Source organism: Zingiber officinale, chromosome 1B (genome assembly GCF_018446385.1).
Source record: "Zingiber officinale cultivar Zhangliang chromosome 1B, Zo_v1.1, whole genome shotgun sequence".
NCBI classification, from domain to species: domain Eukaryota; kingdom Viridiplantae; phylum Streptophyta; class Magnoliopsida; order Zingiberales; family Zingiberaceae; genus Zingiber; species Zingiber officinale.
In genome coordinates this window covers 112,931,966-112,945,876 of record NC_055986.1, presented here as the reverse complement: position 1 = coordinate 112,945,876, position 13,911 = coordinate 112,931,966, and the positions used below count along the sequence as shown (strand labels likewise).

At 37.2% G+C, this 13,911-nt stretch overlaps 1 non-coding gene across 1 annotated transcript; it reads left to right on the top strand.

Moving 5' to 3' along the window:
* Nucleotides 1–13,377: 13,377 nt before the first annotated feature.
* LOC121994769 lies at nt 13,378–13,483 on the top strand. The gene has a single exon (XR_006115800.1). It is a non-coding gene; the product is annotated as a small nucleolar RNA R71 (small nucleolar RNA).
* Nucleotides 13,484–13,911: the final 428 nt, after the last annotated feature.

The window sequence follows — 13,911 nt, the reverse complement described above, 5'->3', positions numbered from 1 at the left end:
AGAAAAATGGTTGGTTCTACATACTTTTTACAATACATCAACTATCATACAAAGACGTCTCTAGATTCTGTAGCTGGAGGGGCACTTATGAATAAAAGTTTAGATGAGGTCGAGGATATAGTTCAGAGTGTAGCGCAAAACCATCATCAATGGGCAACAGAAAGAAGTGGAGGCTATTCTTATGCACCCCTAGCTAAAGCATCAGGAAAATTTGATGTAGATGCAATTACTTTGATGCCTTCAAAACTAGATGCTCTCACTAAAAAGCCGGAGAACATGGGTACAAGTTCTAGCACGGTAAATGTCATAGTATGTGTTTGTGAAACTTATGGAAGCTCAGATCATTCTCAAAACTCATGTCCTTTAGGAGCTATTTCTGCACAAATTAATCAAATAGAGTAGTGTGATGCTATCATGGGTTACAATAAAAAATAGAATAACCTATACTCCAACACATACAACCCTGGTTGGAAGAATCATCCAAACTTCTCTTATAGAAATAATCAAGAACAAGGACCATTCACGGGGATTAAACCAAGCTATCAGCTTGGACAACAAGGCTATCAACAATAATCTTCTCAAGGGTATCAATTTTCTAAATTAGAGAAAATGATTGAAGAAGTTATTTCCAATCAAAACAAAATGAAGCAAGAGATCAAGCTACTCACTCAAAGAATAGACAATTCAAAGAAGCATCAGAAAATACAAGATAGCCAAATTGCCCAGATGGCTTCCTCATCTTCAAGAGCACCAGGACAATTTCCAGGAAAACCTAATGTCAACCCAATGGAACACTATAACAGAATTGAACTTCAGAGCGGACGGACCTTGGGGATTCTCAAGTGACTTCTCCAAAAGGGATGAAAAGTTAAGAAGAGCTCTTTGTTGGGATGTATACTATAAGCCTAACTTTTGTATGAACATCTGTTTTGAAATATTTTGAAATGAGAATCACTTTGGTCAAATGTTTGCATTTTATATTTATATATATGTCAATATAGTTATCCATTTAATTTATATTATAGATAACATAGTGTGTGGTGCCACATAGAAGATCATGTTATCGGTTCCTTATAAACTATAAATAGTAGCTCACAACTAAGATAGATTGGGACAAATCATTGGAATAGTTATACTGTAATTTGGTATTAGTCTGTCTTGACTATAAAATTATATTAGTACACTATGTGTGTATTGAGCAAGACCATTTGAGGTTGTTCGATTTATACTAACTATATAAAAGAATAGAACCTCTGTTATTATGGATGTACGTCCTCTTAATCCCTATATAATAACAAGCACGTATACTTAGTATTTGTTTCTTTAACTTATTAATGAGTGAGATTTATTAGTTAAATCAATAGGCATGATGAGTTGGGAAATAATACTGTTTATATGGTATGTTGTTGATTATAGAAGGAATCTGTGTCCTAATTATTTAGGCTGATGATGTCCCCTTGAGGAGCTCATAAGGATTATCATGTAAACCCTGCAGGTGGGCTTAGTCCGACATGATAATAAAGTTGAGTGGTACTACTCTTTGAATTAGATGTTAATTAATTGAGTTGTCAGTAACTCATTTAATTGATGAACATACCATATCTTAAACACGTGGAGATTAACGCACTCATGATAAGAAGGAACCCATATTGTAATATGGGATTGGTGCGGTAATTCAATAATAACCCTTTAGTGGTATGGGTTATTATTGATGGACTTGAGTTGGGTGTTCGGGCTGAACACAGGAAGCTCAAGCCCATCAGGAGGTCTAAACCAATTCCTCCTCTAGGTCCCTGTTGTAGCCTCTATATAAAGCCTCGCATCCACCCATCCACAACTTGGTTTTGGTTTGGTTTTTTCTCTTACCTTCCTAGGGACGGCGGCAAGGATTTAAAGGGAGTAGGTGGTGCCCCCTAAAACCTAATTTTCCATAATTCTCCCCTCCTCCTTGCTTAGGGTTGGCACCCCCTCCTCATTGCCAAGAGTCGACGCCCTCCTCCTCCTTGGTGGTTGGCACCTCCTCCTCCTTGGTAGCCGACGCCTCCACCTCTACTCCTTAGTGGCTGGCGATTTTCGAAAGAAGCGAAGGGAAGGGTGTTTGTTATCTTGGTAGATCGTCGTCCACACGACCTCCAAGAAGAGGAGAGGAATACAATAGAAGATCAAGAGGTCTTTATCTACAAAGGAAAGGTACAACTAGTTCTTTGATTCCACTGCGTAATTAGTTTAATTTTCTTTGTATCGATTTTGAATACCAACACAAGAGGCTAGCGATCTTGTACTTCAATCAAGGTGTGCTTTGATCCATCAAGAACTTGCTTGATTGATCAAACAACAGATGTCTGATTAAACATGCGGGTTGCTAGGAAAAGTTCTGTACTTGTATAATTTTTGTACAAGAAAATTAAAACAGAATGAAATTCTGGTGCCTTCACTCTCTCCTCCAACACTTGAACCAATTCAGATTCAAGATAAAAGGAGAGTACCAAGAAGGTTAAAGAGACTCTTCCACTTTACCATCAAAGTCAAGTAATCAGCGGGTTCTAGCCTGGAGAGGAAGGTCATAGCCAGCCATACCAGTCGAGGCCGGGGATGACTTTCCTATTCCATTCGAGGGAGAGGAGTGGTCAGAGTTCACGGCTGAGGAGATATTTGGGTATGCTCCGACTTCGGACCATCCTTTAACCTTGACTCAACCCTCGACTTCTCTATCCATCGAGGATCGACTCCCTCCACTTGAGGAGTCCTCCACACAGCTTCGGTAGTCTGTCTCGGATGGATTCAGCACACTTCGAGGGGAGATGACCACTGGATTTACCTCCCTCCGAGACGACATGATCACTATATTCAAGCAGATTTTTCATGCCCTGTGCGCTCCTGAGCGACCACCACCTGCTGACGATGTTATGCATGATCATCAGACCTGATCATGTCATATTATTATATATTGTATATGACTTAACTTACTATCTTCAGTTAGTTGTTTTTCAGTCTGATTGCTAAAATTAGAAATGTGTTTGATAGACTAGGGCCAAAATTTTCAATATTATTTTCAACATTCTAGGGAAAAATTCTTTATTTAATTTTTCTCAAAATTTCTCTATTTTTAGAATTTTAAAAATCAATTTTAGTCTTAGTCTAGATCAAATCCATAGAAAACATGTTCCTATAGATCTAGGACTTGAGCATCTCACCAACATGTTAGGGTTACCTTATTTGTGATTGCCAAACTTAGAAAGGGGTGAGATGCATAGGTAGATTGCTTGGACTTAAGATGCTTATATCAATGCATCAAAATAAGTCTAGGCATTAAGTACCAAACTTATATTAATTATATTAAGTAATTCAGATTAGTCAAACACTAACTGAATAAAATAATTTAATCTGACTTACTAAGTGAACACTGCTATTTTCTGATAGTCAATTAGTTACTAACGGTTAGACAGTTAAGGACAAGTTATAGTTGATTAGATTATTTTAAAGTAATCTCAGGTTCAAGGAGAGGACAAATAAGTCAACAAAATTTTGAAAACATTTCATTTTTTTTCATTTTATTACATGTCTTGAAAAATTATCTTGAAAACTGTTTCAATTTTGTTAAACTACTTTAAAACAATTTTAAATATTGCAGCACTTAGCATTTTAACCTTTTGTTTTAAAACTTTTAAATTTTTTTTTTGGAAAAACTTAGCAAACCTTAAAGTTTCCAAAGTTAGTAGATTTTAAAAGTATTTTCAAATTTATCACTCTTGTAAAAATTCTAACATACGGTGTTTTAAAATTTGTTTTGAAAAATATCTTTAAAATATTTTTACTTTTCAAAATAAGTTGAAACAAATTCGTTTTGAACAGGTTCCTTTCAAAACTCATTTCTTTACTTTAAAATTTTTTAATACATTGTTTTCTTTATCATTTTGAAAGACTGAGTACAAAACTAACTTTAAACATATTTTGTAAAATATTTTTTACAAGTTTTATGGTTATAGATTTTTTTCTCTCCCCCGAAGTAGTCCTGAGATGTATTGTTAAAAAAAATATTTTCTTACTTTTCCTAGCAAACTTTTTTCTGTCATTCATGTTTTTATGAGGAATACCAAAGGAGAAGGGTTAAAGGGTTAAGTTGAAACACATCGAAATCCAAATAACTTAAACCAAATCATGTGTCTATTCATACTTACATTTTTTCCCCTAACTTAATCCAAGTTGTCATTGCATCAAAAAGAGAGAGATTGTTGGTGCAGTTCACACTAACGGTCTAACTTGAGTTTTGATAAATGGCAAGTAAGTTAAGTTAGGTTCCGTCGTGATCTAACCACTTGATACAGTATGCAGGAAATCTAGCTAGGTCGACGGGATAACCAGATAGCTGGTACAAAATCCAGCTAGATCGACGGACCGACTGAATAGTTGGTACAAAATCTAGCTAGGTCGATGGATTGACCGGATAGATGGTAGGAAATCCATCTAGGTCAACAGGCAGATAGTTGGTATGAAGTCCAGCTAGGTCAACGGGCCGACCGAATAGCTGGCACGAAGTCCAGATTGGTCAACGGGCTAATCGAATGTTTGACAAACTGGTAAGTTAAGGTAAGTCACTGGAGGAGAGTGATCAAATGAGGATGTGTCCTGGTTGAAGGGACAGTAGACATCGGTCCAGTTTATGTCCATTTGAGATCCCTAAGCTGAGACCTTAACTAGTTCCTAGTCCTGAGAGGACATAAACTAATTACTACTCTGCATTATTATTAAATTATCCTAATACTTATTTTGCATGGTATTTATGGACTAACATTATTTTGTAGGGAAAAAAATTACCTTTGGATGAACAGTGTCCGAAGGCGCCTTCAAGCAATGAAGGAGCCTTTGTACTGTTCATGGAAGACACCTTCCATGTCTATAGAAAGCACCTTCCACAGGATAAATTTTGACGTCGCGACGGTTAAGTGCCGGGTTGTTCAGGATTAAACTTGCCTCATTGGAGGTGCCTTCCATGGCTATGGAAGGCATCTTCCACAACCTATATAGGCAGGCTCGACCAAGCAACCTACAACAACTACCATAAGATCTAGTACACATTCTTTTGAGGTTCTGATTGCTCCTGCTATGACTCTACTGCAAAGCTGCTGCACCCGACGACTGATCCGAGGACTTCCAATCATGGCTGGCAACTGAGATCGACACGAGTGCTCTAACTTCGATCCCCAAAGTGTCAGTAAATTTTTTTTTGTGTAATTAAACACTGCAAAAAGGACAAGTGCAGGGTGTTGCACTTGTTCTAACTTTCCTTGTACTTTGATTCCCTTTTCCAGAGGTACTAGAAGAGATTTATAGTGAATTACCCATCGATAGGTCTGCGGGACCTGGGTCTTGGAGTAGGAGTTGCCGAAGGCTCCGAACCAAGTAAAACCTCCTGCGTTTTCTGGTGATTGATTTTCATTTTTAAGTTTTCCACTGTGTACTTTACTTTGATTTCAAAACATGAAAAGAAAAAAAAAAAGAGTTTTTGAAAACCACGTATTCACCCCCCCTCTCACGTGCATAATCGATCCAACAGATTCCTCTGAGTGAACCTTCAAGCTTTCCATTCTCTTCCTTTACAATCCATGATTTACCTGAACAATATCCTATGCTCGATGAAGAGGATTTGCCTCCCTCTATCTAACAGTTGAATTAAGTAGTAGATACAGTAAGTTAGTTTTATAATTGTCTTATCCCTTCATAGTTATCTCCTAACCAGATTGATGTATGTAGGGGATCGGTGGTCGGCTAGAAGGGGGGTTGAATAGACGGCACCCCCAAATCGATTGCTTCCTACGTATTCGTTAGTGCGCAAGCGGAAATACAATAACAAATACAAATACGAATATAAACATAAACAAGAAAGAAATGCAAACCAATACACGTCGATGTAACGTGGTTCGGAGATAACTTGCTCCTACTCCACGACTATCCGTAAGGTGGACAATCCCTCAATCCATCGGTGGATTAGTCCTCGGAAACTCCGGCTAGCTCAAACCTCCTTGTGGGTGGAGAAACCTCACCACAACACTCACCATAGACACTTGGACACAAGGAAAACCTTTATCACTTAGTGACTACTAATTAGGTTTTAACCAAGTCTAATTTTGTCACTTTGGCCGGCCATCCCAAGCTCCTTCTTATAGAGCTTGGAAGAAAACAACCCTACTATTTTACCATTACTAGTTGACTGGTGCCAGCCCAACGACTCTCTACCAGTCGACTACTATAGTGCACCAGCCGACTGCTACAATAACTGCTACAGTACTCGTTGACTGCTACAGCCCCCCCCTCCCCCGAATTTTTCCCTGAGTACAATCTCTCATGCACTCATACTCTCAGGACTCACTTGACTCTTATTTTCACCCTTGACCTCTTGTCTTCAAACCTACTTCCTTACTTCCTTTGGCTCTCGTCTCTCGGATGCATCCAAGCCCATGACTCGTCCCCAATGTCATCCTTCGCGTATGCCTCGAAGTCGCTTCCCTCGGCCCTTGTCCTTGTTGCCTTATCCACGGTCCCTCGGATGCTCCATCCTTCACTGGACCCGAAGCCATCAAGCTGAGTCATATGTGTATCCTGCCAATCTGCACACTTATATACACATATCAAATAACAAGAGTAAACCTAACTTAAACCCTTTGCCCAAACACCAAAACACATGGTCGCACGGACAAATGCAGGGTGTTGCACTTATTCTAACTTTCCTTGTACTTCGATTCCCTCTTCCAAATGTACCGGAAGAGGTTTATAGTGAATTACCCATCGATAGGTCTGCGGGACCTGGGTCTTGGAGTAGGAGTCGTCGAATGCTTCGAACCAAGTAAAACCTCCTGTATTTTCTGGTAATTTGATTTTCATTTTTAAGTTTTTCACTGTATACTTTACTTTGATTTCAAAACATGAAAAGAAAAAAAAATGAGTTTTTGAAAATCACATATTCACCCCCCTCTCACGTGCATAATCGATCCAATAGATTCCTCTGAGCGAACCTTCAAGCTTTCCAATCTCTTCCTTTACAACCCATGATTTTCCTGAATAATATCCCATGCTCAATGAAGAGGATTTGCCTCCCTCTATCTAACAGTTGAATTAAGTAGTAGATATAGTAAGTTAATTTTATAATTGTCTTATCCCTTCATAGTTATCTCCTAACCAAATTGATGTATACTAGATTATATCAAGCAGGGGAGAGCTTTTGAGGTACTTTTAGAGAAATCAATCACAAGCTCAACACATTGAACCACCTTAGAAAAACAATTGGAGCAAGAACGTGCGGTGGTGAGCATAAAGGAGCAAAAATGGGAAAACCAAGAAGTCATATTCTTGTACCACCATAAGGAGCTAGATGACAAAATTAAGGAATTGACTAAGTTACACCTTGAAGATTAGATGAAAATACACCTCCTGCAGTGGCAGCCTGATGAGGCAAAAAATTTGCTGGCTCAATCCCTTATGGATAAACAGAGTTTGGAAATATAAACGTTCATTCTGAAGAGCCAATGGCAGATTGAACGAGATTGTAACCTTATGTTAGCTAAGAAATTACAAGAGAGTGAATCAATGTTTAGAGTCCAAAGGGCAAGCGAAAGGATATCAAAATTTATACATGCGCAGTCTTCTTCATGAAGATATGATGCAACAAGGGTGCAATGAGCTTGTTGAGCAAGCCAAAGCTAACTTTGTCGAGTTGGGGAAAGCATTTGACAAAGCCCTGGAAGATAGGTCCATCTTGATCAGGTGTGTATCTGAGGCTTATGAGGAGTCATGCAACATTGATATGAAGTTTGAAACTTTCATATCCTTATAGGCGGAGAGATGGACTAAAAGAGAACAACAACTAATGACTTGTCTAGAATCCAGGAATGCTACCTATTTCCAGTTGGGTTCGAATGAGTAGTGGCCCAATTTAAAGTGCATGGTTATCCTTCAGTGGGTGAACCTGATGACTTTCTGGACCAAACTCAAGCTACAGAAGAACTTCCCCTGAAGCCTTTGATGTGGACATGGATTAACTTCTTAATGATTGTTAAAACTATGAATGACTTGTCTCATTATTTTGAGGAATTTCTGTCTCTATTGCATAGTGTATACATAATTGAAATGAAATACATATGAACATACTTTGTCTATAGATAGTGTTATGATACCATACTCATATCAAGGTAATAAGGAGATAAAAACTATATAAGAAAGAAAGGCGTAGCAGGTGTTTATCGGCTCTAAATTTTAGTTTTAGAGATGTTGATCATCATAGAATATAATATAGATATTAAATGCCGCCTCCGGTGTTTTGGATGAAGATATCATCTATATGAAAATAGAGGGCCTCAAGAAGAAGACATAATTTTGATTGGATAGAATAATATTTGCACATTTGAATATGTCCTGGGCAGTCATACTTCTCCCGAGTATTAGAATAATACTTGTATGTCGATGCACAATTAAGTTTCAGAAAATACATGCAACTTTCTCCCGAGCAATATACATTAGCCACTATAATATGGGCTTAGATTATGCATATTCCTTGGTCTCAATAAGGGTGTATCCTTAATATCTAATGGGACATAAGACCCTACTCCCACTCTGTGCACCACATGATAGGGACCTTCCCATTTAGGTCCCAATTTTTCCCTTGATCCTTCGGGCAATACTTTTCACAACAAAAGATCTCCTATTTGAAAACAGCAGGGGATGACATTTTATTATAAGTTGAGCAATCTAAGATCGATATCGCATGACCCTTGTGAACACTTGCATTCTTCTCTCTTCCATCAGATCCAGTTCCACGTGCCGAAGAACATCATTTTCCTCTGGTGCATATGTATCTACTCTAACAGAATTTAGCATCACTTCAATGGGAAGTACAACTTCCGCACTATATACTATACAGAAAGGAGTCTCGCCAGTAGCTCATCGAGGGGTGGTTCAGAAGACCCACAAGATAAAGGGTAGCTCCTCCACCCAAGTTCCAGTCATGTGTTTTAATTTCATCTTCAAGCTATGAATAATTTCACGGTTGGTTACCTTCGCTTAACCATTCCCCTGGGGATAGGCCACATACATGAATACTTATTCAATTCGAAACTCTTTCCACTATTTGAGTATCATTCTTTCTTGAAATTAACAACCATTCTTAGATATTAAATGTCGAGGAACACAATACCTGCAAATGATATTTTGCCAGAGAAATTTTATAACAGCTTATTGATGTGGAAAATCACAAGTGCATGACTCTGTCGTCAAGTAATAAAATATCAATCCACAGGGACTGTTGATTAAGTACTAGCTGAATTCACAAAGCAAGTTTTCTAGACAGTCAAATTATGTGTGGTCACGAGAAAGCTTAAAAGACTGAGAGACAGACAGACAGTTGAGAGAGTTAATAAGGTTAACGGAAGACAAGTGGTCAAAGGGAGAAGTTGGATTTTGGTGGGGGGGGGGAGGGGGATAATTCTAGGACTTTGATTTCACTATAATGCTAGTTGACGTCCCCAAGTATTGCCCACTTTTCCACCTCCATGTTTACATGTTTACATACTTGTAGAGATTCTAACTAAATTACTAATGCGATCCCGTGAAGGTAGTATCAAATTAACGATTATATAGTCTAAATTACTTAATCCACTTCCTAACACTAAGTCGGAGAAAACTTATTAATCAGTAGCTAGTTATCCTTTGCAAAAAAATTAGCCCATCTTCAAGGTAATGACTCTAAAAAGTTTACTTAAAAGGTTACCCCCTATCACGTGAGGACCAACGATCATACAATCTAGAGCATTTCCCTTTCATAGTCACCAATCCTTCACATCCCATTGCACACACATTCCATCAAATAAGAACAAGACATAAACATATCATAGAATAGGGAAATAACCAAATATATAGTTCATACATCAATATCACATCATAGTTACTTCTTACATCCTAGAATTAAGAGAACTAATCCATAATAAGAGAATTGCAATTCAAAAACACTAAGAAAAGCATTCATATAGTCTAAAATAGAGAATAGAAATTAAAAAAAATACTTAGGGAGAAGATTTCCGATGTCTTTAGATGAATTCCTCACTCTAGTGGTGAATGGATCGTCGGGATGGATCATCGAATGGTAGCTCTAGGGTTTCTTTAAACGGGAAAAACCCTCTCTAAAGGAGGGGGACGAAGTCCCCTAGTCTAAGATCCAATCACTTTTAAAATAGGCATGAAGAGCTTAAATAAGCAAGGGGGCGGACACGCGACACGGGTCGTGCCTCTGGGCACGCGCGCTAGTGTCGGGTGTTGTTGCTTTAGGACGCGACTGAGCACGACCCATATCGTCGAGCACTTCCCATGCTGCTAGGCATGGGCACCCATATTTCCCCAATAGAGAAGAACATGATTCGTGCTCTCCAACATAAAGGAACACGGAGGGCAGTCATGCCCAGTGGCATGACCCGAATATGGGACCGCCCGTGTTCAGCCTTGGGAGCTTCCTTCCTTGATCTTCAATCTTTATTTTTGCACTGTTTTGCTCCCTAACATAGAAAATACACAAGAGAAGTACCATGAATGGAAATAAATTGAAATAAAGTATAAAGATATAAAAACATGAAATATATGCATATAAAATAAGACAAGATGTGCGTCAAATTACGATAAAAATCCTATATGAAATACGTTCATCAAAATCCATCAGACTTAAACCTTTGTTTATCCTCAAGTAAATATTAATATCAAGAATGCATGTGAATTCATATATCTCAAACTTTAATAAGTTCACCTAATCCTATCAAGTAGTATTGTCTTTAACCGAAGACATTCAATCAATTTCACCAAGCCTAACAAGCTAGTTTTAAGTGCACAGTGCATAGTTTGTTCCTAAGGTTTCAAGTTCCTCTCTAAGTCAAGTTTTCATCCCATTGTGTTCCTATAGTTTCCAGTGTTAGACACTTATCGGCCATACACCAAGTTCGCCCCCTCTTCCTAGTATAAAGTCTCAAAGGTATGCTCGGTGTTGAGAGAAATGGATAAGTATTTCCCGAGTAACCTAAATCGGTCTTAAAGGGGCATCTTATCATTTCCACCCACGATAACTATTTTCTATACCATTATTGCCACTCATATTTTTTTCAGTTTTCTTTTACTCAAATGTTTTATTGCATTTCAAATTTTCTTCCATTTTTTTCCTTTTTCTCTCTCTCTTTTTACATGAGACTTTGATTTTTCATAATGGACTAACATAAATCGAGAATGATCCAATAACTGAAATATTGGGAAAGGGTTGCCTATAGTCACTATGGTACCAGTTCAACAAAATGAATTATGCTTATGTTGTAATAAATCAACATTTTGATAACAAATCAAAAGTGAAGTGTAATGCTCAAACTATCAAGTAGGCACATGGTGAAACAAAAATCAACTCAACATCGCTTCTATAAAATTTTTACTATTAGATAGGAAAACATGAATCATCAAAAATGAGAGAATACATCCACATGATAGTACTAATACTACATGCATCAAAATATTGCTTAATGGACAAGGCATGCATGAGTACTTCTATTCGAATCCAAAATATCAACAAGAACTAAACATGATATGATACAAGCTAGAAGAAAAATTTATTATGAAAAGAAAACCATGACAAAACTAACTAACAATCCAACTTAGATAGATCCCCTAGACTTAAATTTTTTAATGTCTTAAAGATAATCATAATTCTAAATAGGAGGGAGTTTAGAGTGAGGGGAGTTATCAAATGATGTATGTCAAATGTTCAAGTTATTCATGTGCTAAAGACACCCCTCTATCCGATATTCACATTCTTCTTCATCTTTAAATCCTACAAAAAGAAAAATAGACAAGAAAAATTAAGTAAAGAGATTGGGTTATGGAAAAAAGGAAAGAAACTAAAAATAAGAAAGAACTTGGAGTGCCTCCTAAGAAGTGCATGTTTTAGATGATTAGCTTAACCCCCCTTATTTTAGGTTTTTCTAAATCTCACTCTAGCCAGAGTAAGATACTTCTAGATTTTCTTTCCAATGACCCATATCGTGGAGAGAGCTATCATCATGGGATCAGAATTGTAAAGCACTACTCCCACCATCTTCGTCTCCTTGATAGTAAATCTTGGAGATTGGGGACGGTTCAGTTTGAGCATCCAATCACAGGGCCTATAAAAACTTGGAGGTTCTAAACAAGTGAATGTGACTTCCTCAGGATCGAGTAAAGGTTCTAGCTCTTGCTCAGGTGGTAGTGTCTCTAAAAGTTGTGATTCTTAGGGCTTTGCCATTATTACCAAAGTCTCTACACATATATCATCACCAAGATCATTTTCTGCAACTTCCATAATGTCAAGTAGATATGTGATCAAAGGAAGTGATTCTTGAGGCTTTGTTTCTATAGCACAAGTCCCTACACTCTTATCCACAACATTAACATCATCATAAATAGTGGAGAATTCATAATCATCAATATCATAAACAGAAGGATCAATAACTTCATCAAACATTTCATATTGAGCATCATCATTAGAAAAATCTCCATCTTTAAGTACACTAAGAAAATGGAAAGTAACCACATTATTATCATCATCATCAAAAAAAAAATCTTCATCTTTAAGTACATCAACAAATTTGCAAGCAACCACACCATCATCACAACCATCATCAGAAAAATCCACAACATTATAAGCACATGTAACCTCAGTTGCTTCATCCAGAAATTTGCATGCCGCCATATCATTATTACAAAATTTGTCAAGTTCTTCATATTTCTTGTCTTTTACTTAACCTTTGTGGAAAGGAAATTGGTGGTACATAGGTTCTTGGTGGATGCATTGGGCTAAGATCATCATCATTGTTAGCTTGAGGTACACGAACCAATTGTTGAGGAAATGGTGTTGGTGGTTTATAAACCTTAGATGGAGTGGTGGAGTGGTAAGTAGGATGAGATTTTGTGGTTCACTAATTGGCATTTTCATTTACTTTATGGCTCGTACTTCTAGGATTCTTAGTGAGGATGCTTCCCAATTTTTATTTGACCACTTTTAGAGGTTCAATGTCACTTGATCAATTAAGTCATATATTTCATTCAAACTTTTAAAGGGAAGCTTTGGCACAATGACAAAGTTGTTGCTTTGTGACCAAAATGTTATATGTTCAAATCTGGAAATAGCCTCTTGCAAAAAGCAGGGTAAGGCTGTGTACAATGGATCCTTCCCTGGGACCCCGCATGGCGGGAGCTTTGTGCACCAGGCTGTCCTTTATTTCGTTCAAACTTTTATTCATCAAAGAACCTCCTGCTAAAGAATCCAATAATCTCTTGTTTGAGAAAGAAATCTCCCCATAGAATATATACAATGTTAGTCATTTCTCTAAACCATGATGAAGACATTGTCGCAATAAACTCTTAAATTTATCTCATACTTCAAATAATGATTCTCCATCTACTTGAGCAAAGCTTATAATTCTATTCCTCATATACATCTGTTAGGATGTATACTAAAAGCCTAACTTTTTGTATAAACATTTATTTTGAAATAAGAATCACATTGGTCAAATATCTGCATTTAGTTAAATGAAGTTGTTCATTTAATTTATATTGTAGATAACATGGTGTGTGGTGTCACATAGAAGATCATGTTATCAATTCCTTATAAATTATAAATAGTAGCTCACAACCAAGATGGATTGGGACAAACCATTGGAATGGTTGTAGTATAATTTGGTATTAGTTTATCTTGACTATAAAATTACACTAGTACACTATGTGTGTATTGAGAATGACCATTTAAGGTTGTTCCTTTTATACTGACTGCATAAAAGAACAAAACCTCTGTTATTATGGATGTGCGTACTCTTAATCCCAATATAATAACAAGCACATGTACTTAGTATTTATTTCTTTAAT